This window comes from Perissodus microlepis, chromosome 17 (genome assembly GCF_051167445.1).
Source record: "Perissodus microlepis isolate ML-2025 ecotype Zambia chromosome 17, ASM5116744v1, whole genome shotgun sequence".
Lineage (NCBI taxonomy): Eukaryota > Metazoa > Chordata > Actinopteri > Cichliformes > Cichlidae > Perissodus > Perissodus microlepis.
The window spans coordinates 32870592-32882493 of NC_140477.1; positions in this window are offsets into that span (position 1 = coordinate 32870592).

The following is an 11902-nucleotide window of genomic DNA, read 5'->3' on the forward strand; positions in this document are numbered from 1 at the left end:
AGGGTTAAAACAATAATGTACATTAGGAATCATGTGTCCGTGGGTTTATATTTCTGCAGGTGTGCCAAATGTGTTGTTGACTCCACATTAAACAAATATGTAAGACTGCGTTCTTCCATTTGCGCAACATCTCTAAAATTAGAAATATCCTGTCTCAGAGTGACGCTGAAACACTAGTTCATGCATTTATTACTTCCAGGCTGGACTACGGTAATTCATTATTATCAGGATGTCCTAAAAGCTCCCTGAAAAGCCTTCAGCTAATCCAAAATGCTGCAGCAAGAGTCCTGACAGGGACTAGAAAGAGAGAGCATATTTCTCCTGTTTTGGCTTCCCTTCATTGGCTCCCTGTTAAATCCAGAATTGAATTCAAAATCCTGCTCCTCACATACAAGGTCTTAAATAATCAGGCCCCATCTTATCTTAATGACCTTGTAGTACCATATCACCCCATTAGAGCACTTTGCTCTCACACTGCAGGCCTACTTGTTCTTCCTGGAGTATTTATAAGTAGAATGAGAGGGAGAGCCTTCAGTTTTCAGGCCCCTCTTCTGTGGAACCAGCCAAGGGTCAACCATACAATATAAAGCTCCTTGAGGCGACTGTTGTTGTGATTTGGTGCCATGTAAATAAAAGCGAATTGAATTAAACAAATTGAATTGAAGACACAAACATGTTCACGTGGACAAATATGTGGCACTAAGCTCACAACTCACTGAGCCATCCAAACAGCCAGTTATGCACTCATTCTGATAACCTCCATCCATCCATTCGCTTCCGCTTATCCTTTTCAGGGTCGCGGGGGGCGCTGGAGCCTATCCCAGCTGTCATAGGGCGAGACCCTGGACAGGTCGCCAGTCTGTCGCAGGGCTAACACACAGAGACAGACAACCATTCGCACTCACATTCACTCCCGCACACAATGTGTTACATTTTGTGTTACATTTTATATTTTTTACACACAATGTTTACACATTGTGTGTAAACACACCTGAAAAGGGAGCTCCTGGTATTAGAATAGCTTGCTACTTGCTTGTTGGGCTCGCACAGATCGGCACATTAAGTAGTATAAAGTGAGGAATTATTGGATGAATTAAGAAATTTATTAATCTATTACTGTAACATATAATTTGATTTAAAAGATGTTCAGAAACTTCATTTATTTGAACAATGTTTTGCCCATTTTTGAAAACTCACTTTGTGTTCTTTGTGAGTGTAAGTTATCCATCTCAGGATACCATCAAACATTTACATGGAAGCCTTGTGTTTATCTTTGCATCTTCAAGACGTTGAGCCAAAGACAAAGTGAAATAAAAATAACTGTGCTATGTTCCAAGAAAGCATACCATCAGATGTATGACAGCTTAGTTAAAAAAAACAACTTCTGTTAACCCTTCAACAACCTGCTTTTCCATTGTTTGTTTCTTGGTGTGGAGCAGAAACAGAATGTAAATGTGTGCCATTTTAGTTTAAACTACCTAGCTAGGAAACAGACCATTGCTGGTTATGAATTTTAGGGTAGATTTGTTGGTAATTTGTGTTGTGTTATTTATTTAACTGTCATTAATTAGGACATTATTGATGGTTTGGATGGTTACTTATGAAATAATCTTTCACAAGCGAAGAAATTAGATTATTCATATTATTTCCCAAGCCATAGTCCACAATATGTTTTAATATGTTTTCACAGTTTAGCAGAAACGTTAGATGTTCTGTGATCCTTATGCAACACGTTCTCACTCCTAACGTTTTGGATAATGATAACTGTTTCAGCATATGGCTCTCCTGTCATGAAAAAGTCCTTACCATGGAACAGATGTTTTTGAAATATTTAGTCAAGCACAGCTTGAACACATTAGGAACTAATATCATTAAAGCTAAATGATTAAAGTAGAGCTATACTGGACATGGACAAGAAGACATTTAACCCAAATGACAACGTAGGCAGGAACAGAACGTTAACAAAAGGCGAGCTGTTTATTCAAAACAGTACAAAATAAGAAAACCGAACTGAAATGAGGAACTACACAGAAAAGCTAAACTGGGGAAAATGGGAGAACCTGAGAAACATTGGACACACACAACCTGAGAGACACAGAGGAAGACAAACACATGCTCTGACAAATAGCAAGAGATAATATATACTCTGAGGGAACACGGAAGGAACAAAATTGGACATTAACAAGGCACGCGAAGCAAATCTGAACACAACGCACATGAGACTAGGACTAACAAAATAAAAGAAGAAGTAGCACGAACACTGAGACTCAGGTAAGGACATGCGAGCTTGAAGCTAAGATGGGGATAAACAAACATGGAAACACACGACAGACTGGGGAGACACAAAGGATGAAACACAGAGAAGAACGTGGGAACAGTGACGAGACAGAGCACGACAAGCCATGAAGCACAGAAGGTCCAAAAACAGTTCTGGAGGTCTACCTGACCACTGGGGGAGACTGAGGCCTGCTGCAGGGACAGAGGCATCCTAGGGACTGGCCCAAGTACACGTTACAATCACCCAGAAAAGCAACAGCAAACAGCAAAATAACAGACCAAAAGTCAATGATTGAATTTTTGTATTTTGGAGGCGTATTCTATAAACAATACATTTCTCAGCTGTCATTAAGAATGTTTAAATGGTTTAACACAGTTATACAATTGTATTGAGAAAGATTTGTGGTACACAGATGTCCATTCATTCACAAACCAAATAAATCTTTGTGTTTGACATGTCTCCAAAGAGCCTAGGAGCAGACACACAGCTGATTTCAAATGGATTACACCATTACCTCTCTGCTGAGGCCACCTGAGATAACAGACTAATGGCAGTGACCAGCTCCTTGCTTTGGGTTTTGGCTTTAAGCCTGGGCCTGGGGAAACTGGATCCCAGGCCCAGGCTTGAAAATAAGTCTTGGCATACACTAATACAATATTTGTATTGGTGTATGCCAAGAAAGCACTGCGCTGTTAAGGTTGTAAGAGGCCTTGGTAACACTTCATAAAACAGCCCTCAGCTTATGGTGTTTGTCCCATAAATTTAGCATGTAATTTTCTGTAACAAAAAAACTCATGGGTGGGTACAGTAGAAGAAGAAAGGAAAATTTTGAGGTTACAGAGAAAATAAAGCAAACTATATAGCAAAAACTTTTTAGGAACCGTTTTTTTTTTTTTTTTTTACTATTTTGTGAAAGAAATTTGTTTTGTATAACAAAGATGCTACCAAACAAAACTAAAAAATTAGCTGTGCAGGCCCGCTAAAGCAGAACCAGACCAGACTGATGCTCCTGTGAAGAATCTGTTTAAAATCAACAAAATATTATGTGACAGCAACCCAACAGAGTCACACTGCAATGATGAAAGTAAATGTCTGTCATTTGTTTATGCACCCAAGTATGGCTCAGCTGGTCGAACATACTTACCTTGTTCTATCCTCTGTCAAACTTCACAAGCACAGATATCTGAAGCTCTTCTCAGGAGAAAGGTGAACTGGAGCATCCAATTTCCAACTTCTTTTATAAGCCATAATGTAAATGGTAAATGGCCTGTATTTGTATAGCGCTTTACTTAATCCCTATGGACCCCAAAGCGCTTTACACTACATTCAGTCATCCACCCATTCACACACTGGTGATAGCAAGCTACATTGTAGCCACAGCTGCCCTGGGGCACACTGACAGAGGCGAGGCTATCGGACACTGGCACCACCAGGCCCTCTGACCACCACCAGTAGGCAACAGGTGAAGTGTCTTGCCCGAGGACACAACGACCTAGACTGTAGGAGCCAGGGCTCGAACCGGCAACCTTCCGATTACAAGACGAAATGTCAACTCTTGAGCCACGATCACCCCATGGCGATGTATAACAGATTTTGGAATAACAATAAATAAAAAGATAAATAATGAAAAATCTGTTCAAGTTTTTACTTTGGTAATGTAAAAAATACTAGCCAAGCAAGCTAAAACTACACATATTTGCTAAACTGTGCTAAAATATTTTCCTTATAAAACTAAACTCAGGATAATGCTTGGAAGCACCATGTTTTTGGTTACTGAAAAACATTTTCAGTAGTAACCATTCAACACTATAATCAATGACAATCTTCTGTTGCTGAGAAAAACTAACTTACACTGTTACAAAGGCACAGTTATACCTGTTTATTTTTAAAGGCAGTATTTGTTTTAGTTCAGCAGTCATACACCTGAAAGTATGCGAGACATTTTTGAAACATAACACTCCTGACAATTATTTTTCATTTTATTGTCCTTGAACTCAGGTTTTGCAGCATATCTGTGTCACAGACAAGGAGAGACAGCATCAAAATAAACACAGATTAACTTCCAGTGTAATGGTGTTTGATTGCATTGAAAATATTTCTTCACCACAAAAATGAATGCATTTAAAGCAGCTGCAGGAGGCCACGATATGTTTTATGCAACAGCATCACAATGGCGCAAGATGCAATATCATATAGTTTTAGTTTCCTTATATGGAAGCAGTTATGAGCAGAGATGGGCAGTAACGCGTTACTTGTAACGTGTTACTTGTAACGCGTTACTGTAATCCGATTACTTTTTTCAAGTAACAAGTAAAGTAAGGGATTACTATTGCAAAAATGGTAATTAGATTACCGTTACTTTCCCGTAGGAACACTGCGTTACTGCGTTACTAAAACCGTGATTTTTTTGCGAGAATGTCTCATGACAGTGACATAAGCAAGTGCGACGTTCATGACAACAGCTGTCTGCAGATCAACAATAGATAATATATCCAGTGCGGGAGAGAGTATGAGCGTGCAGCGTTTAAAGCGTGGAAGTACTGACCTTACTTTGAGTTTGATTCCATAAAAGTGACAAAAACATTAGTGTCTGTTGTGCGTGGGAAGAAAACTTCTTTTTACAGCGAAAAAACCCCCTAAACTTCCAAGCAAGCACCGAGTACGCTGCCACAGAATGGGAAATTCACAGACAAACTCGCGGATTCTTCAACTGACGGCTGCGACACACCTGCACCAGGGTAAACCTCCGCCTACCCCACTCCTGCTTTACAGGTGAAAATAGAGCAACAGGACCTCTAGTCTTTGATTTTATTTATTTTCTGCTGTGTTTTACTTGCATCTATTTGAAAGACTGAGTGTAAACACAAAAAAATATTTTATTTTATGTGCTGGAATGTGCAGAAAATAGGTTTAAATGTTAAACAAATTTCTTCCAGTCAGAGAATGTTGCATATAATTAAAATTTTGCTTGATGCATAAAGTTAAAAGATTAAAACTAATAAAAGAAGTTTTAAAAAGAGACTTTTCCATTTGATTACATTTTGTATGATGGATTATGCAGAAAAAGTAGAATTGGGCTGAAAGATCTATTGCTTTATCACCTATTCAGGTTGTAAATTGTGTTTTTAAAAAGTAACTAAGTAATTAATTACTTTTGAAAATAAGTAATCAGTAAAGTAACGGGATTACTTTTGGGGAAGTAATCAGCAATTAATTACTGATTACTTTTTTCAAGTAACTTGACCAACACTGGTTATGAGCTACCATAATTCTGCAATCAGTGTAAATCGATGAACTTGACAGAAGCAGTGAGAGGTTAGCAGAGTTTATAACTGCAGTTTAAACACCAGGGTGTGGTGTAAGAACGAGGGGGTGATGTGATACACCCACTTCATGTTTAGATATCATTCTCACAACTGCTTAAATCCTGACTTTGGAGCGTGAGACAGATGTAAAGACATTGTATCTCTTTTTTTGTCATGGAAAATTTGCACAGTCATTTGTTGTGCATGCAACAACACAGAAGCAGGTCTTATTCTGAGTGGTTGAAAAATAGGCCTCAACAAAAAAAGGGACAAACAAGAGTTCACAACAAAGGGAAGAAGTGTGAAAAAAGCACCCAAACTGAGCAAGCAAGCGGCTACAGTGTGAATTTTCATTGTTTTTGGCTTCATGTCAGCTTATTCTGTGTTACAAATGTTGTGTGTTGATGGACAGTCTGCAAAGCTGTGCATAGGATCTGCACAACCACACCATCCCAGACAAAATAGTTACACAACAAAATTGTCCTCTGTGTACTGCAAATGTACTGCAACTTAAGAAAACACCAGCACATATTACAACGCTGCAAAAACACACAAAAACAACACATTTAAAAGAAGCAGAGAGTTCAGCTGTGTTGTAAGCAGGAAAAAGATGCAAGGGAGCATGTGTTTTATTTGCATGATCGTATAATAATGTAGATGTAGATGTTTACTATTAGCTTTTCACTTCCACAGCTGTTTTGTCACATCATTCTCCCCAAAATACTGTTTTGTTTTGTTTTTGTAGCTTTTAAAGAATTATTCTCCTTCTATTGTGTTTTGCATGCTTTTCAGTGTTTTTCCTTTGGTGGTGCTTCCTTATTTTCTTAAGTTGCAGTGCATTTGACCTCTCAGGACCACTGTATCCACATTTTAACCAGTGCAGCAGTTTGCACACAGCCTGGACTACAATGCAAGGCCCAGTGAGCAGAGCAGTTTCAGACATCTGAGTCAATAAAGTGAGAAAATGTGAGGCTGAGGCTGCTAGATATACAGATGAACTTAATGTGACATTAATGTGGCACATTTTCCACATAAAGCCATTTAGCAAGAACTGGACTTTACAGATCTTATCAAACATGAAGAGTATGAGGATAGAAATCTATCGATCGGCTGTCCTGATCTCCAGTCTGCATGCCTGGGTATCATTGGGCAAGATTCCCAACATTTGTACTCTGATACATTCATCAGAGTACAAATGTTGTATAAAGTGCTTTGAAGGCTCAGGTAGAGTAGAAAAACACTATATAAGAAGCAGTCCACTTACCTTTACTGGGGATTAAACACCATAATCATGTAAGTCAGCAGAATGTCTTATTTTTTCAGATTTCTTAACCTTTATTATTTTCATCTTTTTCAAACCATTGCACTGTAGGTTAGGAAAGCTGAGTAAGTAATATAAAACCCAGACTGCATATTTAAGCTTTACACTAAGTACTCTAATAAAATTGAAGAAAAATAATGCACCCTTAAAGTTGATCATTCAATCAAAAGTTATTTAAGCATAAAGTAATTGTATGTTGAAAATGTAGGGAGATTTCAAACTGTGCAGAGTTATGGATGCATAAAAGATTTTTAATAAGTGTGGTATATACATGAATGTTCATTATTTTGAAGTATAATTTAGAACATATTTCTTATCTTTTTTTCTCTTTTTAAAAGACCTGAGGGTAAACTGTAAATGTAGTAGAGCATAACAAGTCATCTAACAGCTACTCGTTATTTCATTTTGTCTTTGGATTCGGGTTTTGCAGCATGTCTGTGTAACTGATAACACTTTAGTGTTTTCACAGCTGTGGAGATAAACACAAGGTTTCCAGCTTAATGGTGTTTGATGACATTTTAGAGAATGGATGTGTTCATATCAGCTGAAAGAGAAACGCATCTGTCAGGTAACCACAAGAAGTATGTGTGTATATTCATGTAACATCTACGTAGTGTCAAGCCAATATTTTGGATTTTTTTGCAAGTTATGCATAACTTTAAAGTATATAACAATTCCCCCTTGTACAGTTTTTGCAAAAGCACATGCACACTGCCACCAGCGTTGGGGCCATCATGGTTCTGAGCAGTGCAGCAGCGGTCTCTCACTGTCCTGTGTGCTCACGGACAGACTTTGGCAACACAATAGTAACACATTTTTACAGGTGTGTAAGGTGAGAACAAAATGAATGACGCAACTTCATTTGTTTGAGTTCCATAGAAATATTTTTGACAGCTTTTTGTTTCACTCTATATTGACTTATGTCAACATTTTTGTTGATGATAGTTGATAACTGAGGAAATTTGCTTTAAGTGCCACTCCTCAGAGTACACCGTTTAATTCTCTCACAGCCTAAGAAGCGACAACAACACTTCCATCTACATCAGGTACGACAAATTAAAATTTTACATGGCAACGTATATATAGTTTAAGTATATATGTTTATATATTATAAGTAATGATAGATATTTATCCAAAAAGTTATTTTTTAATAAGGAAAAAAAGTTCTTTTTTAATTTATTATTTTTCAGTTTCAAAGTTATTTAAATTGCTACAGTTTGGAGTGGAGGATAAAGAAGTATAATGAAGGGATTTATCCCTATTAAAATATTAATAAATGCACACATATGAGTCAGAATGCACTACAACAAATTTTGTCCCTGCCTTTTTAAAAACCCTATATACTCTACCTTTAAAATGAAGGACTTGGAACGTAGCTGCTTTTTAAAAATGTAAACAGGCTTTCTGTTGCCACATTTTACTAAATTATTATTTATTTAAAAACAACCTGTTTATTTTATTGAGTCTATTGTATTTTTACTGGCTATTGTGGAACATCATGCTCTTATCAAGTTGACTCTTTCTGTGCACAGCGCTTAATAAATAATTTTTACTTACCAACAAAGAATTTCCATATGGATGCATTCACAGTAAATTGATTTCATTTTGTACAATGTTATATCTTCTTGAAGGATCCACAGTGGCAAACCTGATTTACATGAAACCATATTTATGATATTTAGAAACATGGAGCATAGAGAGTGTTTTATATTTGTTAGTTTGTTCTTTATTCTAATTTTTTTAATAGTTAGCATATACAGCACGGTTTTCAGATCTAATCAGGTCATCATCTGCAGCCCAATGACAGAGCCGTCGTCAGCAGAGTGGGGCTCTGGCCTCTTTGACTGCATGGAAGACAAGTTGTCTTGTAAGAATCAATACTGGACTTTAACTTGTATTTTTGATATGTGTAAAAAATGCCAATATTTTACTATTTGTGTCATGTTTTTCAGGTTGCTAGGCTTTTTGGTGCTGGCCATGCTATGCGATCACCATTTCAAAATCACCTGGAGAGAACCCTTTCCTCCCGATTTTGGACATGTGCTCCCCTGGGGCACTATCGATCCTCGGGATACCATTGTTTGTTGCCCCTGTAGCTTTGCCATTCAGGATTACCATGAGAAAGAAATATGGAATTGAGGTATGACACCAATAAAACAATTTTTAATTTTTTTTAACAGATACCATTTATAAAATATGCATTTCTTCATCTAGAAATGCAGATTTATAAAAAATCTTTACACAAAATAATTTTAATAAACAACCAAGAATGTGAAAAAACACATTTAATGTAACATTGCAAACCTAAGTGCAGTTATCTATAATTCAAATATTATGTTATAATTAAAGGATAGAAATAACAAACAGCTATTTCCTCCATAGGGGACTCTCCAGAGAGACATCGTACACACTTGTTTCTGCAACCTATGTGTCTGGTGTCAGATTGATCGTGAGCTAAAACGTCGTAAGAATAGCTCTACTGTGCTATCTCAAAATCCTGTGACTGCACAACCTGGAGCCACTGGAAAGTAATTGTAACCAAAAAGTACAAAATTAAAATAGATGCACCTCATGTACTTACGTATTTCCCTTTCTCTTACTTTCTGTTACAATAAAGAGTTTTAGCGACTTTCTGTTTTTAAAACAAACATTTTTATTGAAAACAATAAAAATGCGATTTAATGTAATTATGATTCAACTATTTGAAAATTGTACTGCACTGCTGAATTATGTTTGGGTACAAAGTTAATATTATGACTGTTATTCATCTACCTGGCTATAAATCTAATTGCTACAAATGTGTGCATGTAAGTATCTCTCAATCAGACACAATAAACAAATAAATCTGAGTAATATCTTTTTTTTGTCTCTAATGATGAAGAACTTTAAAGCAAAGTAAATATTAAGCTCCAATTATTGGCAAGCTCGATGTTTTTTTTGTTTGTTTGTTTGGGTTTTTTTGTGTATTTATTTTATTTTATTTTCAGTTGTTACAGACGGGAGAGACATGACTGGGGGATAGAACAGGGAAAAAGAAAGAATGAAAGAAAGAGAGGCAGAGAAAGACAAAATAGAGGGGAGAGAGAAAAAAAGCAAAGCAAAGCAAACAAACAAACAAAAAAGACAAAAAAACCCACCTGGATCACCTGTATGAAGAAAAAAGAAAAGAAGAGAAAACAAAAAAGAGCAACATAATAAATACAACACCATCACAATAAACTAGCTAACAGTAGATACTAAATATTAAATGTTATTGTGCAGTACGCAAGATTGACAGCGCACAATGTGCTCTGAGGTAGCAGCCACAAAGGTGTAGTTTGTGTGTGTGAACAACCGTGTGCACACCTGTGTGGATCCACATGCCTGTATTCCAAAGGTTTCTCCATGTAACGATCTGCTAGGGAGTGTGGGGAGCCATAGCCCCATCCCCCAGGGCATGAAGCAGGTATGGAGGAGATCCAGGCCCCAGACATCCAGAGGGCGCAGAGTACAAGGACCCAAGGAGAACCACCAAAGGGGCAACCGTGCCACCCTCCTGGGAAGAGCTGAGGAGAACCCCAGACGAGGGGTCACCCAGCAGCCACGGAGCAGAGGCCAGAGGGGGTTGCAGTGATGTGCCCACGGCAGCCCACCCGACCCCACCGCAGAGAAAACTGCACCCACCCCATCATCCACTCATCTTCCAGACTACACAAGACAGTAAACACCCAGGTTAAGTTCATTCTCCACCTCTCCTATATCTCGCCCCCACCAGCAGAGTGAGCTCCTGGAGAGAGGTGACCTCCTGCAAAGATGTAACATCCTGCCCACCAGTTGGAGAGCCCTCCAGGTGGGCCGATGCACTAGAGGTCCCCTGCACCAGGGCTGAGCCCCCATGCACCCACCCGCCCACAAACCTGGCGACTCAATAACCAGGATCCAAGCCCCCAAGGCCCAGCCAGAGCCCCAGCAGGGGGCCGGAGCACCCCCAGACCCCCAAGCCCCCATGCCCGTCCCGGCAAGCTCGATGTTAGAATAGCATCACTGTCACCGATGGTGAGAAGAAGCCTGTGTTGTGTGTTATTTGAGCTTTCTGTGGTGTTTGTTACTGGTGTTTAGTTACACCAGTGTTCCCATCATATTACGTTCAGTATTTATCTCTTATCTTTTGGGTAATTTCCTGTTTTCTTAGCTGGTTTTCTGTTGAGTTCGGGTTCCACCTTGTCATTGTCTTAACTGTCTACACCTGTGTCCTGTTCTTCTAGCTGTATCTGTGTGTGTGTGTGTGTGTGTGTGTGTTCAGTCTGTTCGATGTGTGTGTGTGTGTGTGTATGTGAGAGAGAGAGCCTGTCTGACTCAGATCACACAGCTGTTCTATGCTTGATAAAAGGAAAATATAATATGTTAGCTATCCAGGAAGTAAATACAGAAAATTTCACTTGAAAAAGTTTTACTTTAAAAACTAACATACAATTTTATACCTAATTATGAATGAGTAAATCTGAGAAAGGAACACACTTCTAGAGCGATAAATTTATCCCATGAATGAATTTACTGCAGTACAGTCACTCTGTGGTTACCACTGTTGGCTCACAGCAACAAGTTCTTGGGTAGAGACATATAGTCAGTATGGTTTGGTTGACTGGTGATTCTAAGTTGCCCATAGTTGTGAATGTGAATGGACATCAGTCTGTCTTAGCCCTGTGACAGATTTGCAGTCTAACCAGTGTGTACCCTACCTGTTGGGCCGCTGGCAGGGCTGGGATAGGCTCCAGGCCCCCTCCCACCCTGAACTGGACAAGCAGAAGAGAATGGACGGATAAATTTACAGCTGAAGCTTATGAATTGAGGTTTAAATGTTAAGTATTTTTTTTATTTTATTTTTTTACTGCACTACAAACATCTTAGTACATTTAAAAAGAGAAAAAAAAAAAACCCAAAATGATTACATGCAAAATCCAGCGTTATTCTATTAAACAAAAATCCTGTCCAGAGTTGAGGTTTGCACTCAGAGTGCTT